The 24972-nt window shown below is 40.6% G+C and overlaps 1 long non-coding RNA gene across 1 annotated transcript; it reads left to right on the plus strand.

Annotated features, from left to right (window-relative positions):
• The first annotated feature begins 19318 nt into the window (after positions 1-19318).
• On the plus strand, positions 19319-24642 carry LOC108963320 (uncharacterized). The gene is made up of 3 exons (XR_001992014.3): positions 19319-19415; positions 21954-22110; positions 23236-24642. It is a non-coding gene; the product is annotated as an uncharacterized LOC108963320 (long non-coding RNA).
• Positions 24643-24972: the final 330 nt, after the last annotated feature.

Raw genomic sequence — 24972 nt, forward strand, 5'->3', positions numbered from 1 at the left:
ATGTCATGACAGGAGATGCCAGTGGATTGCAGGGATGGTTGTTGCATTGGGAAATGGCCTGGAGGTGGCTCTGTGCTGGTGTGCTCAGCCTGGGGTTACAGGTACAGCCACTCCAGAGGGGGATCAGGAGTGGGAGCACCTGGAGAGCACCCGTGGGACCTGCCAGGGTCTGGGAGGATGAGGAGAGAAAGCACAGACAGGAGGGGAAGCCTCTGCCAGCCCCTCCTGGCAGGTGGGAATTAAACCCAGGAGGAAACACATCAAAACACCAAAACTCCAAAACCATCAAAACCTGGGTTTGGGATCAGACCTTAGAAATTAGATATGAATCTTTATTTCAGGGTGAGAAACCTAATAAAAAATTACAATTTTTAATTTTTTTTTTTTAAATCAATGGTAACAGATGGGTAGAAATGCTTGGTGCAAAAGAAAGAGGTAGAAGCAAATTCCTGTCCCACTGATTTCACCAGGGCTGGGATTTCCCATCGTTGCTGTCCCCTGCTTCCTAAGGGTGCCTGGATGCTGTTTCCTCTTCCTGATAGGGAAAAGGAGCCAGACACTGGAAGGATATTCCAACAAAATTCCTAATTATAAATTATTAGCACTCAATCAAATTTCAACCTTTACTAGAATCTTACATATAATTAATTGGAAAGTATCAAAGCAGTACTCCATAAAAAAAAGTGAAGGGTGACATTTCTTAATGAGTGGGGAGGAGGAGAGAAAACAAAATGCATTGTTCCATTTCAGCTGGTTCACAGGCTACACACAGGATGAAAATTAAAACTGAGGTATTGAAAAAAGGAAGGGAAGGGGGAACTGAAGAGAAGGAAAACAGATTTGTACCAAAAATATGTTTCCTCTCTACCTTTAATGTCCATTTTTTCTTTCTCCTAGCATCGCATTCTTCAGTAACATTTTCCCCTGTGAATCATGATTGTGAATTTTGCTTTTCCAGGCATTTTTCTTATTCAAGATTACACTTCTCCATTTCTTTTGCCCTGCCAGTCCTACAAAAGAGAGCACATACTCAAAAAGTAACAGGAAAGGCAAGCATATTTTCTGTCTTATGTAATTAGACTCAGCCTACATCCGTGGAGGTGTGCACACACGGGGTGTGTGCACACACACAGAGGCAGGAATGCCTGTCCCACCAGCTTTCCCTGGCCTGCATGCTCCTGGTCCAGCATCTGAGACGTTCTTTTCCATTATGCTGTGCATCAGAAATGATCCCCTGTCCCCTGCCAGACTCTTCCAACTGAAAAATCGCTTTTACAGATGTTAAATGTGCAGGCAGTTCCTTCTGCTGTGGTCCCATAAATCCAGACTCTGGATTATTTTTCAGCTGCTTCGTTTTTGTTTTTTTTCCCCCCAACCCCAGTGCAAGCTTTCCGAGAGTAGAACACACATTTCAAACCCTCTTCACTTATGGCATTATAAAAGGAAAAAAGTCGACTCCATTTCCTTTGAAACATGGATTTTTTAATGGGGTTTTGCAAAGAGGTGACAGTAGGAGCCTCTGCCTGCTTGGAGTCAGTCAATGGACTGTGTCTAGGTGATGCCTAAAGATTTTTGCTTTTTAAATGTATTTTTGGTATATTTGTAACTTCTAGAACTTCAATGTGTGGTTATGTAGCTCCTGGTATTTTTTTCTACCCTTTCTCTTAGATTTTGGAGTAATAAGGTAACTTTCTAACACGTTCCTGAAATACTGTTTAGCCTTATTTTTGAGTAGAACAGTACTCAAGGAGACATAATAAGAAGTGGGGCAAAGAAGCTTTGAACCAACTCCAATGGGGCAGTTTTTTTTTGGGAAAAGTTACCTAAACAACTCCTCTTCTAACTGGAAAATATGTGTTAGATATGATAATTTGTTGCACTTACAAAAACTGTAGAAATCTTACCATTTTAATGAAATGGTAGGATGCAGAATTGTAGAAACCTTTTCATTGTAATATTGCTGCAAATTTTTTTTTTTTTTTTGATACCAGGCAACAAAAGGACACCTTCAGATAAGCTTGGCACTTCCAGCTGCCTTGGAGCACACTCAGGAATATCCATTTATGTTATTATATGATATTTATGTTATTATATTATATTTCTATATAATATAGAAATATTGTATTTATTTATTTAATATATTTATTTGTTATTATTTTTATTCAATATTAGTTTTATTATATGATATTTCTATTTGTGTCACAAATAGATCCCTGTTACTCTGTTTTCTGTCATGATGCATATCAGCACTCTGCAGTAAGTGCATTTATCCTGTAGCTGCTTTCCTGCCACCTCAGTAACCTGCACTGTTCATGGATCTGGATCATGCAAACACTGATTGAACTCAGCCAGATCTGCGGGATTGAATTGGTAAAGCACTATAAATTCACTATATTTGTGAATTTCTGCCTGTGACAGCTCTCAGTGGATATGACCAGACTCTCTGTGTCAAACTGCTTATAATCAGAAATTAAGGTTGTGGATGTCCAAAGGCTCTCTCCATCTTTTTCTCCCTCTTCTGTGCCCACAGAAGTTTAAATACCTAATAATACCTAATAATAAATCCTGTGCCTTCTGCCAAAGGGGTTACATGCTATATATGAACGAAAGAAGGGAAAAACCCCTCTTCCCCTCAAAATACAAGAATTGTTTCTTCTCCAAAGGAGAATCTTCTGTCTCTGTAACTATGCACAAATGTCCTTTTGAATTTTTGGTGTCAGTGCTTCTTATAACCCATCACAAACTCCAGTTCACAGTCTGAACTGTCATATGCAGCAGAAAGAACAAAATTTTATGCTGTTTAAACGTGTTTTCTTTTCCTCCTTTCAGTTTTAAGACCTCTGAGTGGCCTGGAAAGAAGTGCTCTCCTCTCTCAGGCTTTTACCACTGTTCTGACACATAAAAGGAAGAGGAAACTTTAGGGTAGAGAAGCAGCTGAAGGTGAAGTGAGGATTTATTTCTAAATCAGCACCCCACCTAGGAGGACAGTGAAATATGTGGTAAGGTGTTGAGTTGAACATCATGTCACATGCAGTTTTTCAGGCCTTGGAAAATGTTTGTCAAAGAAAATTCCTAGGGATTCCTCTCAAAGAATCCCTAGGAATTCTAGGGATTCTTCTCCAGGGAGAATCAGATAATTCCTAGGGATTCTTCTCCAGGCCACAGTGATGTTAAATAAGATAATAATTTAATTTAAAGCCAGCACTTTCCTTCAAAATTATTTCAAGTCAGTTGGACAATTTCTCCCGATAAAGTGTTTGACTGGATCTTGATTTTCACCAAGTTGCTGTACAATTTGATTTTATAAGGAGGTATCTTTGGAAACAGATAAACTTTTCTCTTTTTTTAAATCACTTTGTGTGCATTTGCTGTTTTAACATGACTGAAGAAATTTCAGCGGGGATGAAAAGGAGGAGAAAAATGTAGATACTCATTCAATAAAATTCAAAATTTTCTTAAACTAACTTAAGGCAGTAGCAGATTAATATTTAGATTGAAGGTTTATGGTAAACACAATGCTACCAGATAAAGGGATGATTAGTTAAGAAACAGATGGCCATAGGTTTTGTTTGTTACCTTGAGCATCTGATTTCAGTACTTTGTAGAAAACAAGTGTCTTCATAGTTTTGAAAATTTATCCACAGTGTCTAAGCTTGATCTCAAAAAAATACAATTTAATCCAATTACAGAGAAAATCAACCAAACCCCCCCATGTTTGGATGTGGTTACTAAAAATAACTTATTTTTCATTTTGGGAAATCAAATGTTGTGCTGTTTCAGCCCACCAGGGCCATAAATAACTTCTAAGAATAAATCTCTCCCAGTTTTTATATGGTTTTGTAATCCATGCATTCAGGGATTTAAAGCCAGAGAGAGCATTAACTCATCCAGGATAAAGTCCAGGGAATTCTGTGCAGTTCATATTACACAGAGTCCAACAGCTTCCTCTGGGACAGCATCCTGACTTTCCTGGATGACTCCAGGAGATGGAGAACATGCCCCTTTCATCAGCTCATCCTCTGATTAATCCTCTGCTGTGCTTAACACATGTATCTTATTTTTAGTTTTAATGTGTATTTTAAATCAAAATTTAATTTAATTTTTTAATTTCAATGTGTGCCTGAAATTGGCAGCTCTCGATTTTCATCCTCTGGAAGGAAATACATACCCCAAAATGCATGTGGCTTTAGAAAGGGATGACCATGGTCTCTGCAGAACCACCAATAAATCACAGTTCCAAAAACCAGGAAGGCTTTAATGAGTGGTAAGGGGTTTGTTCATTTGTCTCTGCGTTGCTTTATGTGGATGATGCTTCATCTAAAATCGTGGTCAGGTCCAACCATTGTCTTTCTTAACTCTAGGATGCAGAGTGCTGGAAAAGAGCTTTTATTCCCCCTGTTATTGCTATTTTACTGTAAGGTTGTGTGCTGGAGCAAGGGGGTCTCTGCTTCACAAGGTGTTTGTTTCATATGAACAAAAGTTTTGTGATTAAAAATGAGCAGCGCTGGTAGACTGCAAGAACATGTGAATTTGAATTTCCTACTGAACAAAAGGAAAAAAAGATGAAAAATTAAAAAAAAAAAAAGCCAAAAAAACCCAACAAAACAACCCAAAACCCAAACCAACTAACAAGAACAACAAAAACCACAAACCAAACAAACAAACAAACAAAAACCAAAACCAGAACCAACAAACCAACCCAAACCAAAACAAAAACCACAAAAACCCCAAACCAAACCCAGCCCCTCGTAACACCCCTGCAATTTTCTCCAGGAGGGTCACGGAAAAACCCTCAAAAATAATTTCCTTCATCGAATCACTAGTTCTCCTTGCAAATAATCAATTCTCCGGAAAGGACCCCTGTGAGTACAGGGTGGAGGAAAGTAATGGAGCAAACCCAGCATCCAGGATTATTTTTTGGGTGCAGGGATTTGTGATCCCACTAGGGAGAGCTCATGCACTATGGCTTTTTCTCACAGCACACAACTGTTGCAGCATGGTCCTGTCTTTTCCCCTTCCTCCCACCACTCCTTGGAATTGCAAGGCCTGAAACATGTGCATATAATGTTTTTTAAAAATGCAGAATGCAGCAGGAAATAGTTGGCGGGGTTTTGCCCACAACTTTCTGTTCATAATCAGGATTTTTCACTTCCTTTCTGAGGTGTAAGATTGGATTAAAAAAATAACTGAAACAGAAGACTGAGTCTGGTGCACATATATATACACACATATACATATATATATATATATATGTGTGTGTGTATATATGTGTGTATGTATGTATGTATGTATGTATGTATGTATGCATATGTATATGTATATGTATATGTATTAAATTTTTTTCTCCATAGGTCATTACATCCCCACTCACCCCTGATCCTTGCTAATATTGGAAAAAAGCCTTCCTGCATCTTGGTTTCCTGTCTATAAAATTGGGATAATGACACTTTTTTTTTGCACATGCCTTATATTTGGTTGGCAAAAACTTCCAAACAGGGACCAGATGTGCCCCACTTTCAATTGCAACCCCTTGTTTTTACTGTGTCCTGAACAGGGCATTACTTGAAGCATATCCCCAGCACAAAAAGGAAATAAAAACTATAGTTTGGGAAAGATATTTGTATTTTATTGTATAGTTAGGCATGAGGGGAGAGAAAGGGATCATTTTCTAAGCTTGGAAAGCAGTTTTGCTTTGAAGTACACTTTCCGGCTGGGAGTTGATGCTGATGATTCTAACACAAGTGCTTCCACAGCAAACTGCTATTCCCTAAACGGCTGCAGGGATCCTAAAAACCACCAGAGGCTGCTGTGACCAAATGACAAAGAAAAATCCAGCTCACAAATCCATTGCAGGACGAGCAGGTCTTCCCCCTTCCCACAGAGATTCCTATCTCTCCTTCCCTGAGCTCAGCTTCAGGGGGTAGAGTCAGCAACCTCCTCACTGAAAGAAGCCAAAGAAACCTGAGAAATCCCTGCAGTTATGAATCAAATAGCAAATTAAATGGTGCTTTCAGTGAAGGGAAAAGGGAAAGAACCAGTGTGGTGCATCTGGAGAAATTGCTCCTCTGTCAAAGTGGAATATTATGTATTTGGAATATGACACACTCCTCCTGATTTCTTGATGTGGAAAAGTGGGAGCCTTCGAGTGCCTTTTTTGATGCCTCATTGTGTCTTCCTAACATCAAACCTAGAGGCACTATCATAATTCCACTGGATAGCAAAGCCTCAGTTAAACCATCAGTTATTGCCAGCACCTAATAAATGGCTGTAGGTCCTTCATCTTGTTTACCAAATGTCTTTTATAATATATTTTTCCTTCCAAGGAGAGGCATTTCTGCATCAGATAAGGGTGACAGCCCACCTTAGCCCAATTAGCCAGAAGAATTCTTGCTCAGGCTTACAGGTGCTGCTCTACACTTGTGCTTCCTTTGCTCCCTTTATCACTTTATCACTGTTTTTCTGGTCTTGAGATCTGAGCTTCAAGTGCAGAAGGGGGGGAAAGAGGATGGGAAACATCTTTTTCGAGGTCTCATCTAGGTACTTCATAGGAAATGTCTTCTTTTCACATGAAAATATGGTGTCCAGCATCTAAAATACCAAACTTCTCCTCTAAAGAAAAAGCAAGCAGAGAAAACAAATTCCCAAAATTTCACAGACAGAAGCAAAGCATTCTGTAGGTGTCCAGCAAAAAGAAGAAGTAAGTAGGAAGGGGCAACAGGCAGGACTGGAGAGTTTGCAGATGTTGTTTTATTGTGTTTGGGAGGTATTTCTGTTAAAAATAAAGGAAGGGGCATTCCTCAAAGCTGAAAAGGGGTAATGGCTTGCAGTAGTAATGGAACACAGAAGTCTGGCTCATGCATCCAAGACTATAAGTGAGACTGTTCCCATCACACTCAGGGAACAGCTTCCACCTTGCATTCAGAAACGTGCAGCCAAGAGGGAGAAAACCTTTCCTTGCAGTTCTCCTATTAGTGGAAGGGAAAGACTGTTTTAAAATTCAGCTTTACCAGTGGATGGAGACATGGAAGTCTGCTTTAGAGCAACTTCCACATGTCTGACAATATTATATGTTTTAAAATGTGTCTTGTGGTCTGAGAGGAGAGTTCCCATAACTCCCAGCCCTGTGAAGGCTGTTCTGGGTAGCAGAGTGGCTGAGGAGGAGGAGGAGCAGTCTGGGGAGGGCACAGAGGGGATGTGGCTCACACCATGGGAGCAGCACTGCCTTGATCTTTATAGCCCTGCAGGACTGCTGACATTGCCCCAGAGCCAGACTATACTCCTCTGTTAGCAAATCCTGTTCTGGATGGAAGGAAAAATCCATCTGGCCATGCAGATATCTCAGAATCAGGGATAAAAAAGACCACTCTGAAATTGTTATTGTTGATTCAGCTATTGAGTACCAACTTGTTGTTGGGCTTGCTTTGACTTTCAGAAAGCATTTTAACAACATTTTGATAATTTCCCTTGGGTCCCTTTCCCTTTCCCTTTCTCTCTCCCTTTCCCTTTCCCTTTCCCTTTCCCTTTCCCTTTCCCTTCCCTTTCCCTTTCCCTTTCCCTTTCCCTTTCCCTTTCCCTTTCCCTTTCCCTTTCCCTTTCCCTTTCCCTTTCCCTTTTCTTCTTTATCCCTTTTCATCCTTTTCCTCTTTTCCTCCTTTCCCTCAACTTCATCTTTCCTTTCTTATCTTCACCTTTTCCCCTTCTTTCCTTTTCTCTTTTCCTCTTTTCATCTTTCTCATTCTATCTTTCCCTTTTTCTTTGTCTTTTTTCCTTTTCTTTCCCCAAGTGGAGAAAATGCGTCCCTGAACATCAGGGTAGCTGAAGCTTTCCCAAGAAAGGGGAAGGGCATTCTCCAGGCACTCACTTTGTCAATGACCCACTTCGGATTTGAACTGCAACCCTGTGGTTCCTGATTAACCCCTGGAAAAGGGATTGCACACACAGAGGGAGAGGGAGTAGGTATCCTGGGTAAGAAAAGAAGATTGCTGAGATCTGCCTCTGGGGGGAAAAAAAAAAAAAAAAAGGCTTTTTAATGGTTTAGAAGTGAAGACATCTGTATCCATCACCCACCTCAGTTTTATCTGAGTTAGTTTTGTAGAGAGATAAGACTATCTGCCCTGACACACCAAACAATGCCTGCTTTAATGTCCTGGCTGTGGGTTGCACTGCAATCCCAGCTGTGCCGTGGCAGGATCAGAACAGACGTCACAGGAATTATCTCAGGAGGAAGTTTTCAAAGGCAGCTATCAGGTGTGCCCTGTTGATCAACAGACCTAAGATCCCAGCCTCTTAGGAAACCCTTGTATCTCAAAACTCCTACCCCAAGTGCTTGGGAAATCCTTCTCCCAGAGTGTGGGTCAGCCCTGTGGTGGGGAGAGCTTGCAGAGGCTTTTTCTACCCACAGGGGAAAACAGGAGTTGCTTGAGTCTCTCACTTGATGGAGGTGATAAGTGCTGTGGGTTTGGAGAAGAATAAAAACAGGTTTTGTGGCTGTTAACCTTTATTATGATTTTTTTTTCTTCTTAATAGGAATCATGGGAGCCTTAGTTAAATGAAACTGATTTTATCCATTTCAGAACAAAGTAACATTGGTTGGTGTAAATTTCCTCACATTTGTTCAGTCTAGATGACTCTCTTTTGTGGTGCAAAACTAACTCTGTTCTCCTTCTGTCTTGAGTACAATCTGGCTGTCAAAATGTGTTTTAAATGATACTTCCAGCAGCAGATGAACTCTGATGATGAGCTGTTTTCACATAACCATGTAAATCACATAAACTTCAGTAAACACTAGGAAACGAGTACCACTGCCAAAGAAAGGAGCATATCTAATGTTCCCTCATTTGAGGAGAAACTTCCTGGGTGCAAATCCATCTTTTAATGTGCTTGGACTCAAGTAGAAATTAATATTTGCAGGAAAACCTGATATCTGAGAGGGAAAGTGAACCTCTGTGGGGTGTGGGGTGAATGGCACCTGCCCTGAATCTCTGGTAGAGACCATGTCCCCTGGGAGAAAAGGGGACATCTCCACAGACCTCATGGAGCTGGGGAAAATCATGGAGCCTTCCCCTTTCTCTTCTGTCACTTTGTGAGGAAATGCTCCTGAGGAAGTGTGGTGAGGCACTCAGGAAACATGCACTGCCAAATGCAGCCCTACAAGATTATGATCTTAAAGTCATCACAGACATACTCAAAAAGCTCAGATACAGGTTTCAGTCTCTTTGCATATTCCTTGAAATCCTTGCAGGATTGCACAAGATGTTGTGCTAGTAACTTTTATAGAGTTGGTTTGCAGACTTCTGATTTAATGAACAGCCAGATCCAAAGAATGTTATGATTGTCCATGTAATTCCACTGTAGTCAAAATACAGATAACACATCACTATTTTTTTGCTCAGTTGTAAACTACTAAATGTGAGTGCTTTAGACAAAAAGGTGAAATACCTTTTCTGCAAATACACAATGGCAATAAAATGAATGAACTTTAAGATTTTTTTTCTCCAGGCTGTATGCACTGCTCCATAACACATGGGAATTGAAAGGGAAAAAAAACCAGAAAAATATCAGGAGCTGCAGGCATAGATTTGAGAACAGAGCTTGGAAGAAAGGGAAGATATTTGATCAGAACAGTAATCTCTGAAGGTAGAGCCAAACAAAAGCTAAGGAACAAAAAGCTGGCAAAACCAACTGGAGAGCTGGCAGAGTTTAACTTGGCTGTTTGATGGTGATGACGAGCAGTGCTGGGGCTAATTGTCAGTGATTTCACTGGTGCTGCCTCTGCTTCCCACAGAAGCCCAGGATCCTCATCCCTGCTTGTCACGGGCCAGTTTTCTCCCAAGAGCCATTAACTCCACACATCTGAGGAGGGGAGGCTTCCTGCAGTTCATGTGGGCCGTGGGAATTCTTTTCCCAGCAGAGCACACTGAGCTCTGGTGTGTGAGCAGCAGAGAATCTTCATTTGGTCTCTATTTTCAAAGGGTTTCAATGGCCTGCTTTGCCATAATCCCCATAAAATAATGCTGGCCAAGGCAGAGCAATTAATTTTAATTGGTAACTCAGCCTGTTGACTTCAGAGGGAGTTTGGAGATCGAGTTAAAATCTGAAAAATAAGAGTGTAAATATCACTGCTTCTAAAGGAAGAAGAAGAGCAAAAGGCTAAGTAGAAATATTTCTGCTGGGTGAACTCTGAAAGAGCCATTGTGCTTTAATTTCCTGATCAATAACAGGGGAATAATGCAACAAAATCCCTTGGCAGCACTGGAATATTTACAAATAAAGGTTTGTCAGTGTAAAACAAATCAAGCTGTTTTCACACAACTTTTTTTTTTTTTAATTTTTTTTATTAAATTTGCTCACAATGTTAGGCAGGAGAGTATTCAGCTTTGTGATGAGGGACTAGCTCCAAGGATCTTCAGTATCATCCTTTGAAAACTTTCAGGGAGACTTAAAATTTTGGCTTCCTCCAGAACCTTCATCTAAATCAGATTATAGTAGATTCCCAGCGGGCATATAGTACTACATGGCTCTACATTTCTACCCTTCCCCAAGCAGAATGCATGTATTTGATAGCATGAATCTGTGCAAAAGGGGAAAGGCTCTAAGCAGAGAAAAATGTGATTGAGTTGGGAAATATTGGTGTTGAGGACTTTTTGTGAAGATTCTTCTCAAGCTTTCATTAATCGCAGTCAGAGAGAAGTTTAGATTTCCTTAGATTTCCAAGTACTCACCTTAGTTCATTTGCTGCCTATTGGGGATTTTCTGGGCACTAACTAGGGACGTGTTCCAATCTTTTCCTGGCTGTCATTTCCCAGATCATTATGCTGTGATTACAAAGCAGTTTGGCCTTTTTTTTTTCCTGTCTTCAGCCTGGACTCTGTAGAAAAGCAGAATCAGCTGATGTATTGCTTAGAGTAAATGTTTTTAATGCTTTTCATTATCAGCTGTGTAAAAGATGTTCACACAACTTCCCACCCTGAGCCCCTGTCCCCAGTGGGGAGATCTGAAGAAAGACACCTATAAAGACAAAAAAATAGAGCCCCAGAACTGAAACAAGAAGCCCCTAAGAGGACCCCACCACTGTTTTAAATGATCTTGGAATCTGGCCCAAGTTGTCTCACAGTTTGAATGAATTCAGTTGGCAGACACTGTGAGTGAAGACAACTGATATTTCATGTGATATGGATTTTTTGGTATTGCTGTGGGTGGGGAAGCAGATAATGTTTCTGAATGGATCTTTATACCAAACTACCCGAAAAACTTATTTAGGAGAAAATTCATAGTGAAAATATGTTTTTGGATTACATTATGATAAAATTTTGGACTTTTAAAATTTCTTACCAAAGTTGCTGTATAATTAGTTAACAATGGAATAGAGAAGAAACACAAAACCAGTCTAGTGTAATGATTTTTTAACAAATTTTTTTTATCGTTAATTTAAAAATAATTAATTACAAACTCCTGATCCAGCTACCTCTGTGTCTCTCCCCCACCCCACTAAAACAAAACATATGCAATGAGAGACCAGGCAAAATAAAATAAAAACATTATCATGGTTTTCCCTTACTGCTTATTTTTTTCTCTCAACATCAGCTGTGAAGCCTGGATGATACTGTAGATGATTTTGTTGATTGTGATGTACCTGGAGAGAGGAACCTCTTGTAATTGTGCTGCTTTGAAAAGAGAAATTATCTCTGTGGTCATTTCTTTCTCTACAGCTGTTTACCAGTTGAGTTTTGCCAGGCAAAGGAAAGATGAGGAATAAATCTCCCTTGCCTATCTCCTCTGTTTAATTTCCTCCCCTACCATGGAGAGGAAGAAATCTTTGCCACTCACAATGCAGGGAGCTCATACTTATTTAGTGCTTCCTAACTAACCCCAAAGAAATTGCTTCACTAGTCCTTATTGCAAGAATTTTTCAGATGCTGGCACTTTTCAAACATTTTTCCAATATTGGCACTTTTCATATGGCTGTGGTTTTCTATTGGAGAGACTTTCTGCTTTCTGCTCTGGAGATTTCAGATCACAGGGTTGAAACTTCCTCTTACCCACTGTTCTTTGAATTTCAGCCTCTGGAGACAGGTGAATAAATGAGAGCTTTTTTTTTTTTTTTTTTTAAGCAAGATATGTTTTATCTTATGTAACAAAAATAAGATTCTGACTTACGTTCTTATGGAACAGAAAAAAAGGAAGAACACTTAACACAACTGCATTCCCTTCCTTCAGAAGTTAAGGAAATACAAAGACTTCAAGCCACACTTCAAAATCATACTTTTTTCAAGGTATTTCAGGAAAAAGCCAACTTAGTACACAATAACTGAACACTTGGTGGGTTGAAATGGTTGGTGGGTTGAAATTGTTTCCGATTAACCCCAGATTTTAGGACAGAAGAAATGTGAGGTGTTTATGAGCTGGAGACAAACTGTTTTTTAGATGAAGAGCAAAATAAGGGAAGGCAGAATGGAAACTACAAAGATTTCTTATTTTTTCAGTTTACACACATTAACCAAACATTACTTACCACTATCTGTTTGGACCACTCTAGAGAGTGATAAAAAGTCTTTGAATTTCCATGTAGCTCTTGGCATTCACAAAGGAACTCACAATAGGTCTTTATCAAATTTGAAAAGGTTGCTTTTCTCTCCAGGAATGTGGTTGTACACAGTTGCTAGGCAAGAGGGAGGGATGGTTGTCAACATTAGAAAAAAAAAAAAAAAAGAGAGAGAGATTTTTCACCTTTTGTGTGCTGACATACAAAGTGGCAAGCACATCACAGGAGGCTGAAGGGGAATCTCTGCAGTGTGTCACCTGCAGTCCTGGAATGAACCTCTCTGTACCTGAGCTGTGGGATGAGCTCAGTGCCCCAGAAAAGCAGCCAAATTGCCACAACTCATTGCCTTCATTATTTCCTTCCTATGTATTTTTCTCTTTTTTTTGGTCAGAAACTGGTTTTCTTTTACTTTTTTATGTGGTGACTCAAAGCCTTAGCTGATATAGCTAATATTGTAATATTGTGGTATGTTAATGTATGTATTCTGGATTTCCTTTTAGCCATTTATTTAAATGCATATAGAAATTTAACAATTTATTCTGCTTAAAGCACATTCCTAACATAACTACACTATGATCCTACAGCTTCTCAGTGTCCTGAAATTTTTGCTCCTTGCCCCAGATCACCAGGTAAATAAACACTCTCAATAAACTCACTGTCACTCATAAACAACTTCCTGCTCCAAAGCCATAACTTGCCCAACAGTTTTCATTTGGATCACAAACACACAAATAGTTCAGCAGCAGTCCATTAAATACCATGGTAATCTGCTGCTTTTAATTATCCTCCTCTGTACCATAACAGCTGCAAAGCACAGGGTGACGAGCCAAATGTAATTTAAATACCGTGGTGTGCTAGAGATGTGGCAGTCATTTGCCAGGTGTTTATTTTTGAGGTATAACTTGAATTCTTACCCTGTTAACTCACCTTTTGCTGTAGAAAAAGACACTAAAAGCACAAATACCTTTGTAGGGTCGTGATTGTTATTCTTTTAATTTTGGTAATGGGGGACAGCTTTTTTGCTTCCCCTCCAGGGCTAAATATTAATTAAGGACATTATTGCTACTGTTTTGAACCAAGGCCACACCACACATGACATGATCCAAACACACCTGAAATGCAGAGAAAAGTTTATGGTGCTGCTGGTTTTGATTGTCTGTGGGGTGCAGATTTAGCCCTTAGGGCATCCACACAGCACATGCTTATATTGCACATTTGCACACAACTTTCCCCACAATTCAGTGACATGAACAATACTCAGCTTTGGATTTTTTTGTTGGCTTTTTTTTTTTAAATTTTAATTTTTTTTCATTTTGTTGGTTTTTAAAAATTTATCTGGGATCTCAAACATCTCTTCTTAAAGCAAATAAAAGCAATTTGTCAGGTTTGTTGTGCAATAATATGCTTTCTTTCACCTGAACTTGGAACTCCTTAAACACCTGGTGGTACACTATTTAAAAAAAAAAAACCAAAAAATTTCACCTGTCTCCCACCTGTCCTTTAAAATATACTGTGAAAAGAGGAAATCTGTTGGCTTAGACTTCACAACATTAAAGAATAAGAAACAAATAGGCTGTTGCATTTTGCTGATCTTTTCCTTTCGTGCTTATAATAATAGATTTCTCACAATGTTGGCAGAAAATGGCCTTCTTATGAGCACATTGTTGAAATGGGGAGAGTGATAATTCATGGCAGGTATTGATAGGGCCAAATTCCAAAATATGGCCCTATCAATATGAAAATTACTAACTAGCCAGATTCCAACATTCCTAAAATAATCTGTATTGCAGTGCATGCATCTGCAAAATAAAGTGGTGGCTGCTCTATTTTTCTTAAAAAGCCCCATTTTGCGTACAAATGTAAAATTTCACTGCCATGAAATGCATTTCATTTCATTTGATCTCAAGGAAATGAAAGGTTGACTTTAAGGGCCTTGTGAGCTCCAAAGAGAAGCTGCAGCCATCCATGGGCACCCAAAACCAAAACCATTTTGGTTTCCTTCCATGGGTGGAAGGAAACCAAAATGGGGCTTAGAGGATTTATAGATGTGTTTTCTACAGAGTAGGGTGCCTGCTGAACATTTCTCAAAAGACACTTCCAGTGAATGCAACTATTTCCAAACCAAAGGAACTCCACGGCCTAAACGAGGTGACTCTGGCCCAGGGAATCCTCATTCCAGTCACATGGGAACAAAACATTAACTCCTCCTTTTTGAACCAAACTTGATCTGGTCTTTATTTCCCTGCCTCTCCTCTTGGTCTTCCAGATTGGATGTGTCAGAATTTAAGTGTTATTTGGTTGTTTTTTTTGTTTTTTTTCCTTCCCGGCCTGGAAAACCTGAGGGTTTGGGCCTTCAGTCTGTTCAACTTTTGTTTCGCGACTCACGGCGGCGACCCCGCGGGCTGAGAAAGGAGCAGGTTTGTCTCCCAAAATGTGGCTCGGGGAACAGCCTGGAGGAACCTGTGCTCAGAGGTGTCTCTGGAGAGCCAGGAGCAGCAGGAGTTGGGCAGCAAAGGAGGAGAAGCCACCTGCAGGGCAGGCGAGGTCTGTGGCGTCACTCGGGAGCCGCAAGGTTTCCGAGCGCTGCGCGCGAGAGAGATTGGTGATCTCCAAACGGGCAAAGCAAACCCTTTCCCCCAGTTTTCCATGGAGGAAATCACCAGCTTGTATTCTGGGAGTGCCAGGGAAACTCCAGCACTGCTGAAGTTCACCAGTTTGAGGCAGAAAAAGATTTGGGATAATGTGAGAGTCACTGTCCCAAACAATATAAGAGTCATTCCCGCTTGCCAGTGAACCTCCAAATTTGTATTTATTAACACTTTGAATTGCATATTTTGTCCTTTTTTTTTTGTTTGTTTTAAGCTGGAGATCTAAGCTTAGAAAATGTAACTCTCAAGTTTAAAAAGCAGAGGCACCATATATTCTGTTTTCTTCCACAGATCAAAGACACCTAGCTTAGTCTGTCAGGTGATATGACAAACATCAGTTCCCACTGGCTTTCATACTGACAGCAGGAATTCTGAATATTTTTGAAAAAAAATCATGCTTTGCACCTTAAGTCTAATCTATTATTTCAAAATCTGAAGTTAATACTTATATAAAAAAAAAAAAAAAAAAGAAAAGAAGAAGGTAATGGCTGTCTTCAACAGCTGCAGGATTATGCATGTAATTCTAAAGTATATTTATTTTGGAAGAGAAAATGAAAAAGAGCAAATCAGAAACATCCTAATTTAACTATCAGCACTCTGTGACAGAGAAAAGTTGGAAATCTTCTCTCTACATGCAAATTGAGCAGAACTTTTTAAATTCAGTTACTGATTTAACTGTAATAGGATCTGCATGGGTTGTTCTCAAGGGACAAACGTTCTGATCATCAGAACCTTGTTTCTTTTTAGTTGGGGTGTTTAGCTCGTGGGATCTTTCCTATCTTTCTGCAGTGTTTCTGTCCCTGATATTTTATTTTGTGAGTGGCCACACTTCTGAGGAAGTGGCATGACTTATTCCTCTGAGCTTTCTGAAGGTCTTTCACTCCTGCTCCTCAATGTCCATGTGAAGTGATTTTTAGCCACGCTCGCCACCTTGCAGTGGCACAAACACTTTGTAAGGGTTTATTAATCAGGGATAAAACAGCAATGAACCAGCAAGACTGCTTCTTGGGCTGGACTGGATTATGCACAACCTGCTCAGGTGTTTCTGTGCTGTGAGCTTTGGTTCGGAGGTCATGATGGGCAAATACAGCCAGGGTGAGCCTGCATCTGTCAGGTCAATTAGCACCAAACCTCAGCTCCTTGCACTTGTGCGAGTCTGAATAGAATTTCTGGCCTTTTTCTGTCCCATATTTAACCCTGGGCTTGCTTTTCACAGGCCTGGACAGACAAGTGCATGAAGTTGTCCCTCAGCCTCCTTTTCTTCAAGCTAGACAAACCTGAAGTCCACAGCTGCTCTTCATTCCAGCCCTTAAATGCCAAACACTCTAATTACAGCACATTAAGCTGGATCTAGTTGTGGGGAAAAAAAAAAAAATTGCAGACACCATAATAAACTGCAGCTCAGAAAGCAAGCTATGGAGGCTAGGAAGACAAAGCTGTAATTGAAATTAAGTCTGGTGCATAGCAACGTTTTTGCAAGCTTCCAACTTCAAGGAGCATTTAATCATCCTAGGATTATAGCCACTGCATGAAAAAGCACTGAAACATTACATTTCCTTGAGGTTTTTTTATACATGACTTACCTGGAATCTTATCACAGGAGAGAATCCTGGAAATGTACACCAAAATCCTTGTTTCTAGAAGGACCTGGGAATTGTCACACACAACAAAAACATAAGGAAAATCAAGGATTTGCAGCAGATGGCTAATTTTGTCTCCTTTGGGATTTGGTAAGTGTATTCATCTGGACAAACAGCTGGCATAAATAATTAGGGCCAAAAGCACGAACAGGGTTTGCAGACCTGCTCCACAGAGAGGCTGAAGAGCACTTTCAAAGGGAAATACCTTGATATTGTATTTTTTTGTTTGTTTGTTTGTTTCAGTTTCCTTCTTCAGACACTGTAGATCTAGAAGTATTTCTGGAAAGTATCAGGCATGGTTTCTGTTTCATTCACAGGCTCAAGCACACAAAGCTCAATTTCTGGAGATGAAAAAGCTCAGCCTAGAACCCCAATCAAAAGCACTAATTCAAAGAAGCCAAGAATTAGACAGCCCATGTCATTATTCTTCTATTTTGCATAGAAATGTCTTTTGAGGATTCACAGTTGCTCCAACTGGGAAACACATTGCCATAAATTTGTCCCTTTTTTGAGTAATCCCCCTCAGTGAAGTGCAGGTTCATATGGGACTTTGCTGTGTATTAAAAGAAAAAAAAAAGGAGAAAAAATGAAATCTGCTGTGCAGAAAATAATCATGTAGAAGATAAAAATCTCTCAGAAGGTGACTCCATTAAAACTGTCCCTTATTTCAAGCTCTGTAAAAATGCAAAATTGCTGAATTCCAGATGCTTTTCACAAGTGGAGCAGAACAGCACATGGGGTGTGCTGCCCAGCTGCTCTCATTTATTGCACCTGGGCCATTGCTGCTCTCTTTGGGAGCAAACATCAAATATTCAGATCTAGTGGCTGCCAGTTGCTATTTACCTGCACTTCTGCAGCCAAAGGCCACCTTCCTTCCCTTTCAAAACTTTACTCACTGGTGGAATTACGCAAGCACACCATAATAAGGGATCTAATTATATTGTTCCTTTTTGGGTAGGGCTTTCCCTGTCTCCAATCAGAGGATTTTTTTCTTTAGAGGATATCTTGTTTGTCATTTTTGTGCCAATAGAGACACAGGTCCTTTCTTAGAGTGCTCCTGAGTGGGTTTAATGATTAATGATTAATAAGCAGTTTAAGGAATGAGGTGGAAAACTACTGTCACAGCTATGACAGAATACTAAATGAGAACACATGAACATTTTCTGCAAGTTTTACATGCTCCTTCCTGGTGGCAAGCTGTTTTTCATTCCCATGGCTCCTTTCAGAAATCTTTGCAGCCAGCAGAAGGTTCAGGGGATACTCCTGCCAAAGTCAGACCTGGTTTTGTTTAGATGATTATTTGGAAGTAGACCCTGATAAAACCACCCACAAGATCCAATTAGTCCAGCTGAAAGTTAGTCCAGCTGTCCCAAGGATTCAGAGCAGAATCCACACATATGTGGAACTAATGCATTTGTCTGTCTGATATTTTGACCAAGTAAATGTAGTTCAAAAACATTAGTATTAGCTGGAGAACAAGAGCCCAATGAAATCTTGTCAAGAAAGAATTACAGTTTTGCCATGTCAAGGTATTGTTTGTTTAATTTTAGATTACTGAGTGCTTTCCAGCTTGGGTTTTCTTTTTCTTTCACCAAGAATTGAATCAGCTGGAATCTGACTATTCCAGGAGTGTTTGTGTTTAGATGAACTGTGTTGTGTCCAGAATGTGATGTGATCAGAAGAAGGGAAATCTGCAAGCTCTGTTGAAAATATTTTTTTTAGCTGTAACATGAAATTAACATAAAAATGAATGAAATCCATTTAATAAATTGGTTTTGGACATGCAAATCAGTAGAGCAGCGTGCACTCCATCAGCAACAATTTGTTTTAAAGAACTTTGGAGACTTTCTTTCTGTGTTATGTAAGAAATATTTATCCACTATTCTGCTAAGTTAAAAAAGGAAAAGAAAATCTACCTTTTTTTTTGCAATAACCATAGTGATATTCAGAATAATGATACAGCAAGGAACAAAACGAACTCATTCTTCATACAGATTCTGTATATTTTTCAGATTCTACTGTTGTGTTAAACTGTTAAATATTTAAATGGCCAGGACAGGAAAGGAAAGAAACCCCAAATAATCTTTTCTTTATTCAGACTGTAGCCCATATTAGGCCACCTTTCCTGACAGGTTCTCCTTGAGGAAATTGCAAACTGCCATCAGAATTTGCAACCAGAATGGCCTTTCCTGTGGTGTCAGTTTTCCTTCCTTCTTGATGAATTCAGAAATAACAGAGATAACAGAACAAGCATCTTTGCTTACCATACCCTTGTGTGATAAGGTGGAGCTGTCATTGCCATCTGACAGGGAGGGAGAAACCCCAGGGGTAATTCTGACATGAGAGTGCAGAGCATATTTCTCTACTTAGTGTCTTGCCTTCCAAGATAAGGGCCACGCTCCCACTGCAGTGCAGATTGGTTGGAGGTGATTAACTGTGCTGGAAATTTCTTAAGACGGGTGGGAGTAAAAAGAGAAGAAGAGAAGGATGTTTCCTGAATCCACATCAGCTACAATTAAATCCCCATTACTCTGCTTTGCAGAGGAAGGTCTTCCCTCCTGTGGAGAGTCTAAAGGGCTTTTTGAGGTAAGCATACATTTTTTTCCTCCTTCAGGTCAATTATTTTTTAACTGTTATAATTTTTAATTTTCTAAATCATATTATGACTTTTTTTTTTTTTTTTTTTGCTTTGAGCTATGATAAGAAAGCCTTGTGCTTAATGCTCTTTCTGCTGGCTCTGCATTACCTGATCAGCCCCTTTCCAAATCCATCCCCACTGCAATTAATGCTGTAAAAGACAAACCATGAGATAAAACAAGGACAGGAAACCTGCTTTTATGGTGACCACTCTGTCTTTAATCAGGTGTACAGCTGTTTGTCTAACCAGTACATGAACCAGTGAGGCTCTGGATGAAAAAGGTGTTACAAACACTGCTTTGGACACTTTAGGGTAGGAATGTGCTGAATGCACCCACAGGTCCAGATCTACAGCTTGGATGGAAAAGGAAATTTCTAACTCAGTGTTTTCAAGTGTGAAGCAGTCCTGGGCACACCAAGCAGACCTTTAGGAGCCAGGAGATCTTATGGCTCTCATCTCCAGGGTGACACCGCAGCTGGAAAAATGACTTTAAGACTATCAGGTCTGGATTTGTGGCACAAAAATGTGTCAGTTGTGGACCTGGAACACAGATGTTCACCACGAGCAGCCAGTCCAGAAAAAGCAAAGGTCTTGCTAAAAAACACAGACATGTGTGGACAGACCCGAGCTCCTGTGAGCCACGTGTTGGAGAGGTGCCACGTGTGGCTGTGTTGCCATGACTTTATTTTCAGTCTAACAAACCCAGCCTGTGAGCACAAGGCTTCTTAGGCCAAGCACAGCACCCTGTTAGCACAGGTCTCCTCCTTCCCAGCAACATCCAGCCTCCTCCAAGAGCAAAATAAGTTGTTGGATCTGCTTGTGTCTAAATGACTTCCCAGAAGCCACAGAGGAGCTGCAGGCACAGCAGAGATTTATTCTCATTCTTCAGAATAAGAAAGTTCCCTTCATGAGGAAAAATAGAAAGCAAACAACTTCCTACTCTTAATCGCACACCTTAGTATTCTTTTAGCCTTTACAGCTGTAGTTTAAGTTTTTCTAAGCTGCACAGGGGCAGAGGAAAATACAGTTTCTGCAGATTCAAGTTTAAGCCTTTTTAAAAATTTTTTAGAAAGTTAATCATACACTTAGAAGGCAACAAAACCACACTTTATGTTAAAACTGTATTATGTTGAGATGATCTTGGTACTCCAGGCAACCCTTCAGCAAGATTTTCTGATCCATATTTAAGATCAGACAGGGGTGGGCAGTGTCAGGTGAGAACAATGTTCAGCCACATCAAAAGGCTTCAGTCAGAGTGAATTTTGTTCACCAAAATAATTGTATCAGCTTTTGTCCTGTACTTCAGAAAATTTACTGTCATACCAGCTTGTTCTGTCAATAACCAGAGCTCACAAGCTCAGGTGGGACTTCTTAATCCATCTTAGATTTCCAAGTGCACACAACCTTTTTGTAACATGCATTTCTCAGAGGTCAATGATTTATTAAGGCTTTGCCTCATGGCATTTTCCCAGTTTAGCATCAGTACCCCATAATATTGATGTGCAAGCACACTTTTACAAGACTTTCATGGGACACCACAAATAATATAATGGAATGACTCAAGCAAGTGATGACAATTAGTTAAGTAATGCAAGAATATCTGCTGTAACTTGCACTTCAAGCAAGATATGAGGTGGAAAAGGCCAGTAGTACTAGGTCATCTCATGGGACAAGAATGTTTTTAATACACTAATTGGGAAGTGTTTCCTATAGATGTTACACAAACTCATCTGAAGAGCATCTCATTGCATGGCAAACTTTGCTGCCTTTGGAAGTTCTCACAGATTTGCCTCCTCTTAAACCATCTTTGCTCATGTGATGTAATAGTCTATTCTCAGGAATTAAATACATATTCTTTCCCTTAAGTAGGAAGATGAGTAACTTTCCATGAATCAAGCTGATGAGAACATTTCCCTGAGGGAAAGCATTGCCCATTTACCACAGGTTTATTTAGACAAAGACAAAAAAAGAAAAACGGATACATGAGTTACATTTACCCATTGCAGCTCAAGAGAAAGTTCTTCTTCCAAGTTGGTACTGGCCTAAAATATCAGCATGGACAGGAAGATGTGCTGGATTTATTCACAGCCTCATGAACTGTTCTTTTTGCTGAAGATGTAATTGTCAGTACATGCAGAAATCTTAGACAGACTTAGATGAGGGATTTCTTATGAAGTCTAAAGAAGAGTACAACGTTCTGTAACACTCACTCCCAGGGTTCCTTCCTAAAACCAAAATATGTTGCTTTTTTACATTTTCATGTTTGCCGCTCACCTGAGCACCACAGAGAGAAACCAGGAGCCCAAACCCAAACATCTTGTCTCAAAAGATTAGAACCACTGGTTTTAAAACGCTTACCTGCTATTTTTATGGACTTATTTTATTCTTAAAAAATATTTTCTCTCCTCTTAAGTCTGATGAAGCAAATATGCTTGACCTAACTGCCAATAACACCTCCCTGTGTGTTCCCTTGGTCCCTAAAAAAGGCAGCACTGTGCTCAGGTGCTACCAACAGGTGAGCGACCTCGTGAGACACAAAGGCCAAGATGACTCAGAAGTGGAGAAGGGTGCAGGAACCTGTAGGCACCACTGCTCTCACATGAGCACCTTGCAGCCAAAACCATCTGCGGGTCTGCTCTGAAGGTAAAGACCAGTCCTAAATCTGCTCCTCTTACACCCAAATTCCACACAGCCAAAAGCACACTGTTCCCTCGCCAGCATAATAAATTAAATTACGGTGACTAAATTAACAAAATTTGGTCGGTTTCCTCAGGATTTGTGTTGGTTTTCCAGGGCAGGCTCCATGCCCTGGGTGGGGACAGCCCCTGGCTGTGTGTGCCCTCGGTGGGTGCCCAGCAGCCAAGGCCAGCTGCATGCAGCCACACGCCCTCCTCCTCAACGCAGGAGCTCCCAGCCCATGGCAACGGGGCACAAACAGGAGTGTTCTGGGTGGCTGTTTGCAGGTTGTGGCTGGCAGTTGCTATGGTGCCTGGCAGGCAGGTGAGAGAAGCCCTTCTGAGGGGCACTGCCAGCAGCTGGCTGCTTCTACCCGCCTGGCACGCAAGGTTTCCCTTCCCACCATCTGCCTGGAGAGCAAAGGAGGCTGGATGGACACACACAGACAGGTGTGTGTTTGACCACGTGGCAGCTGCAGCATCCTGCAGAGGCAGGTGCCAAAGGAAGGTGGCATTCCTGTTGGCTTGCATTTTGGGTACACTCTGCTGCCAGGTGAGCACGCACCTCCTGCCAGGAGGACAATGGCAGCACTGTTCCTCCCACGTGGTGAAAGTCCTTCTGCACAGATAACAAATGCTGCTCTCCTTATATCTCCTGCCAGTGCTTCTGAGAAAGCCTTGGCATCCCACCTCACTCAGGAATATTACATGGTCCCCATGTCAAAATTAGATGCCCTTGGAATGCTGCTTTTTACAAGTACGTGCTGAAAAAAGTCCCAGAGACAGCTCGTTTACAAACCTTGGTTATTTCTTTGTTTTGGGTTTTAAGAACAGGACCAACACTGGAAGCCATCCTGTCCCAGCCTGCAAATAAATTCCTTTCAAAGTGAATAATCAGAATGTCTAAACCCACTAAATTTCCATGGTGATGCCCACCAAGAGGATCTGAGTCACCCATTGGCCTGATTTCAAAGTGACCCTTTTCAACACTACCCAACAATCACAAATCTGCCAAGGTACAGATTGTATTTCCCCTCTGAAGATCCTCTCACCACTTCTCTCTCTCTTTTTTTTTTTTTTTTTTTTGGTGCAGTTTTCCTCAGCTAGATGGCCCTTGAGCATATCTGAGAGAAGGAATGAGAGAATTCCGGATGCCTCTTTGAATTTTATGAATCAGCCTGGCAGTTAATGGGAAAAGCACTCTCCAGATTGAATTAGAATTCAGCAAGAGGATATCTCAAAAGGTTTTTGTTTTTCTCAATTAAGACAAAAGCAAACCACTTTAGGTTAACCCATACAATTTGCTTGACCTGAAACAAAATTGTTCATTTTATATTTGGATTTTTAAAAATTTTGATCCACTTGCCCCTCTTTAAGATTGGGAGAATAAAAGCAAAGACTCTCTAGGAAAGGAAATTTTCCTGCAGAAAAGTGTCTCACGTTTAATTTTATAGATTAAAGTGTTTTAAACTGGAAAAAAAAAAAAAGATCCAACCTTAAAAGCACATTTGGAGTATTTCTATCTCTGAATCCCCTGGATTACTTAAGAGCTCAAGAGGTAATGAGAACATTTTTCTGGCTGTGTTTTAGGGTCTGACCTGCAGCAAACTTTTACTGAGGTGCCAATGCTCTTGTCCCAACAACGTTCCATTTGTGTGAACTTATTCCAGGTTTACACCACCACACTTTGAAGAGTGTAAGGTGTGGGAAATCAATGTCTGCTTTGTGCTCCTGTGACAATGGTTTGCAGTTGCTAAAACTACAATCCTTTTCCAAAATACAAATAAAAATTGGACACACAGGGTTAAGATTAGATGCCATTCCGTTCCCCTTCATCTCTTGTAAACAGCAGGCGTTTGGAAGAAAAAGTAGGGATCAGGAATCTGGGAATCAGGAAAAGAGATAACATGTCCTTGGTAGGGGAAGAAATACAAAACCTGGATTTCCAGTGTGATAGCAAGCAGCCTTCTGAATCAACAATGTCAAAAAATCACCACATTCCACAGAGGAAACGGGCATTTGACAGAGAATCTTTCCAGAACTTCAAGTTTTCATGTGAAATTGTGCCCCACAAGTCCAAAAGGTCTCTGTTTAGACACCTCTGAAGCTCTCCTAGGTCACAGGAGCTTCCCAATCATCAGATCCTCCTTTCCAGGTGCTGGTGCGGCCAGAACTGTCACATTCACATTCTCTGACAGATCCCTTCACCCAGGATTTTTCTCCTGGGAAGCTGAGAAGCCTCAGAAAAAAGGAAAAAAATTACTATCTCATTTTCTTCTCCTCTGTTTTGCTCCTTTGGAATGTGTTTGGAGGTTGTTTACCCACAGGTGATTGTTTCTTTGGATTCTGCTGTGAGTTGTTTTCACTCTTTGGCCAACCAGGGCCAAGCTGTGTCGGGACTCTGGAGAGAGTCAGGAGTTTTTATTATTATCTTTCAGCATTCAGTAACTATCTTTTCTGTATTCTTTAGTATAGTATAGCATTCTTTAATACAATATAGCATCATAAAATAATAAATGAGCCTTTTGAGAACACGGATTCAGATTCCTCATTCCTCCCTTCGTCTGGGGGAAGCGCAAATACAACACAGAGCCGCGCTTCCTTGGGAGGTGATGGCGCTGGGGTGGTGCGGATTTCCCCGTGTGGTGCATGAATAACCAGAGGCTCAGCACACCCAGTGAGGGGTTCCAGTCTGCAGGATTGGCTTCTCAGGGCAGACAAACCCTCTGCTGACAAGAGGTTTACTCACAGCACTCAAAAGCTGCGGGTAATTGCTCGCGTTACGCCACGAGTTTTGTCAGAGCCGCCAAACCGAGCGGCGCTCTGTGTC

Source organism: Serinus canaria, chromosome Z, assembly GCF_022539315.1.
Source record: "Serinus canaria isolate serCan28SL12 chromosome Z, serCan2020, whole genome shotgun sequence".
Classification (NCBI taxonomy): Eukaryota; Metazoa; Chordata; class Aves; order Passeriformes; family Fringillidae; genus Serinus; species Serinus canaria.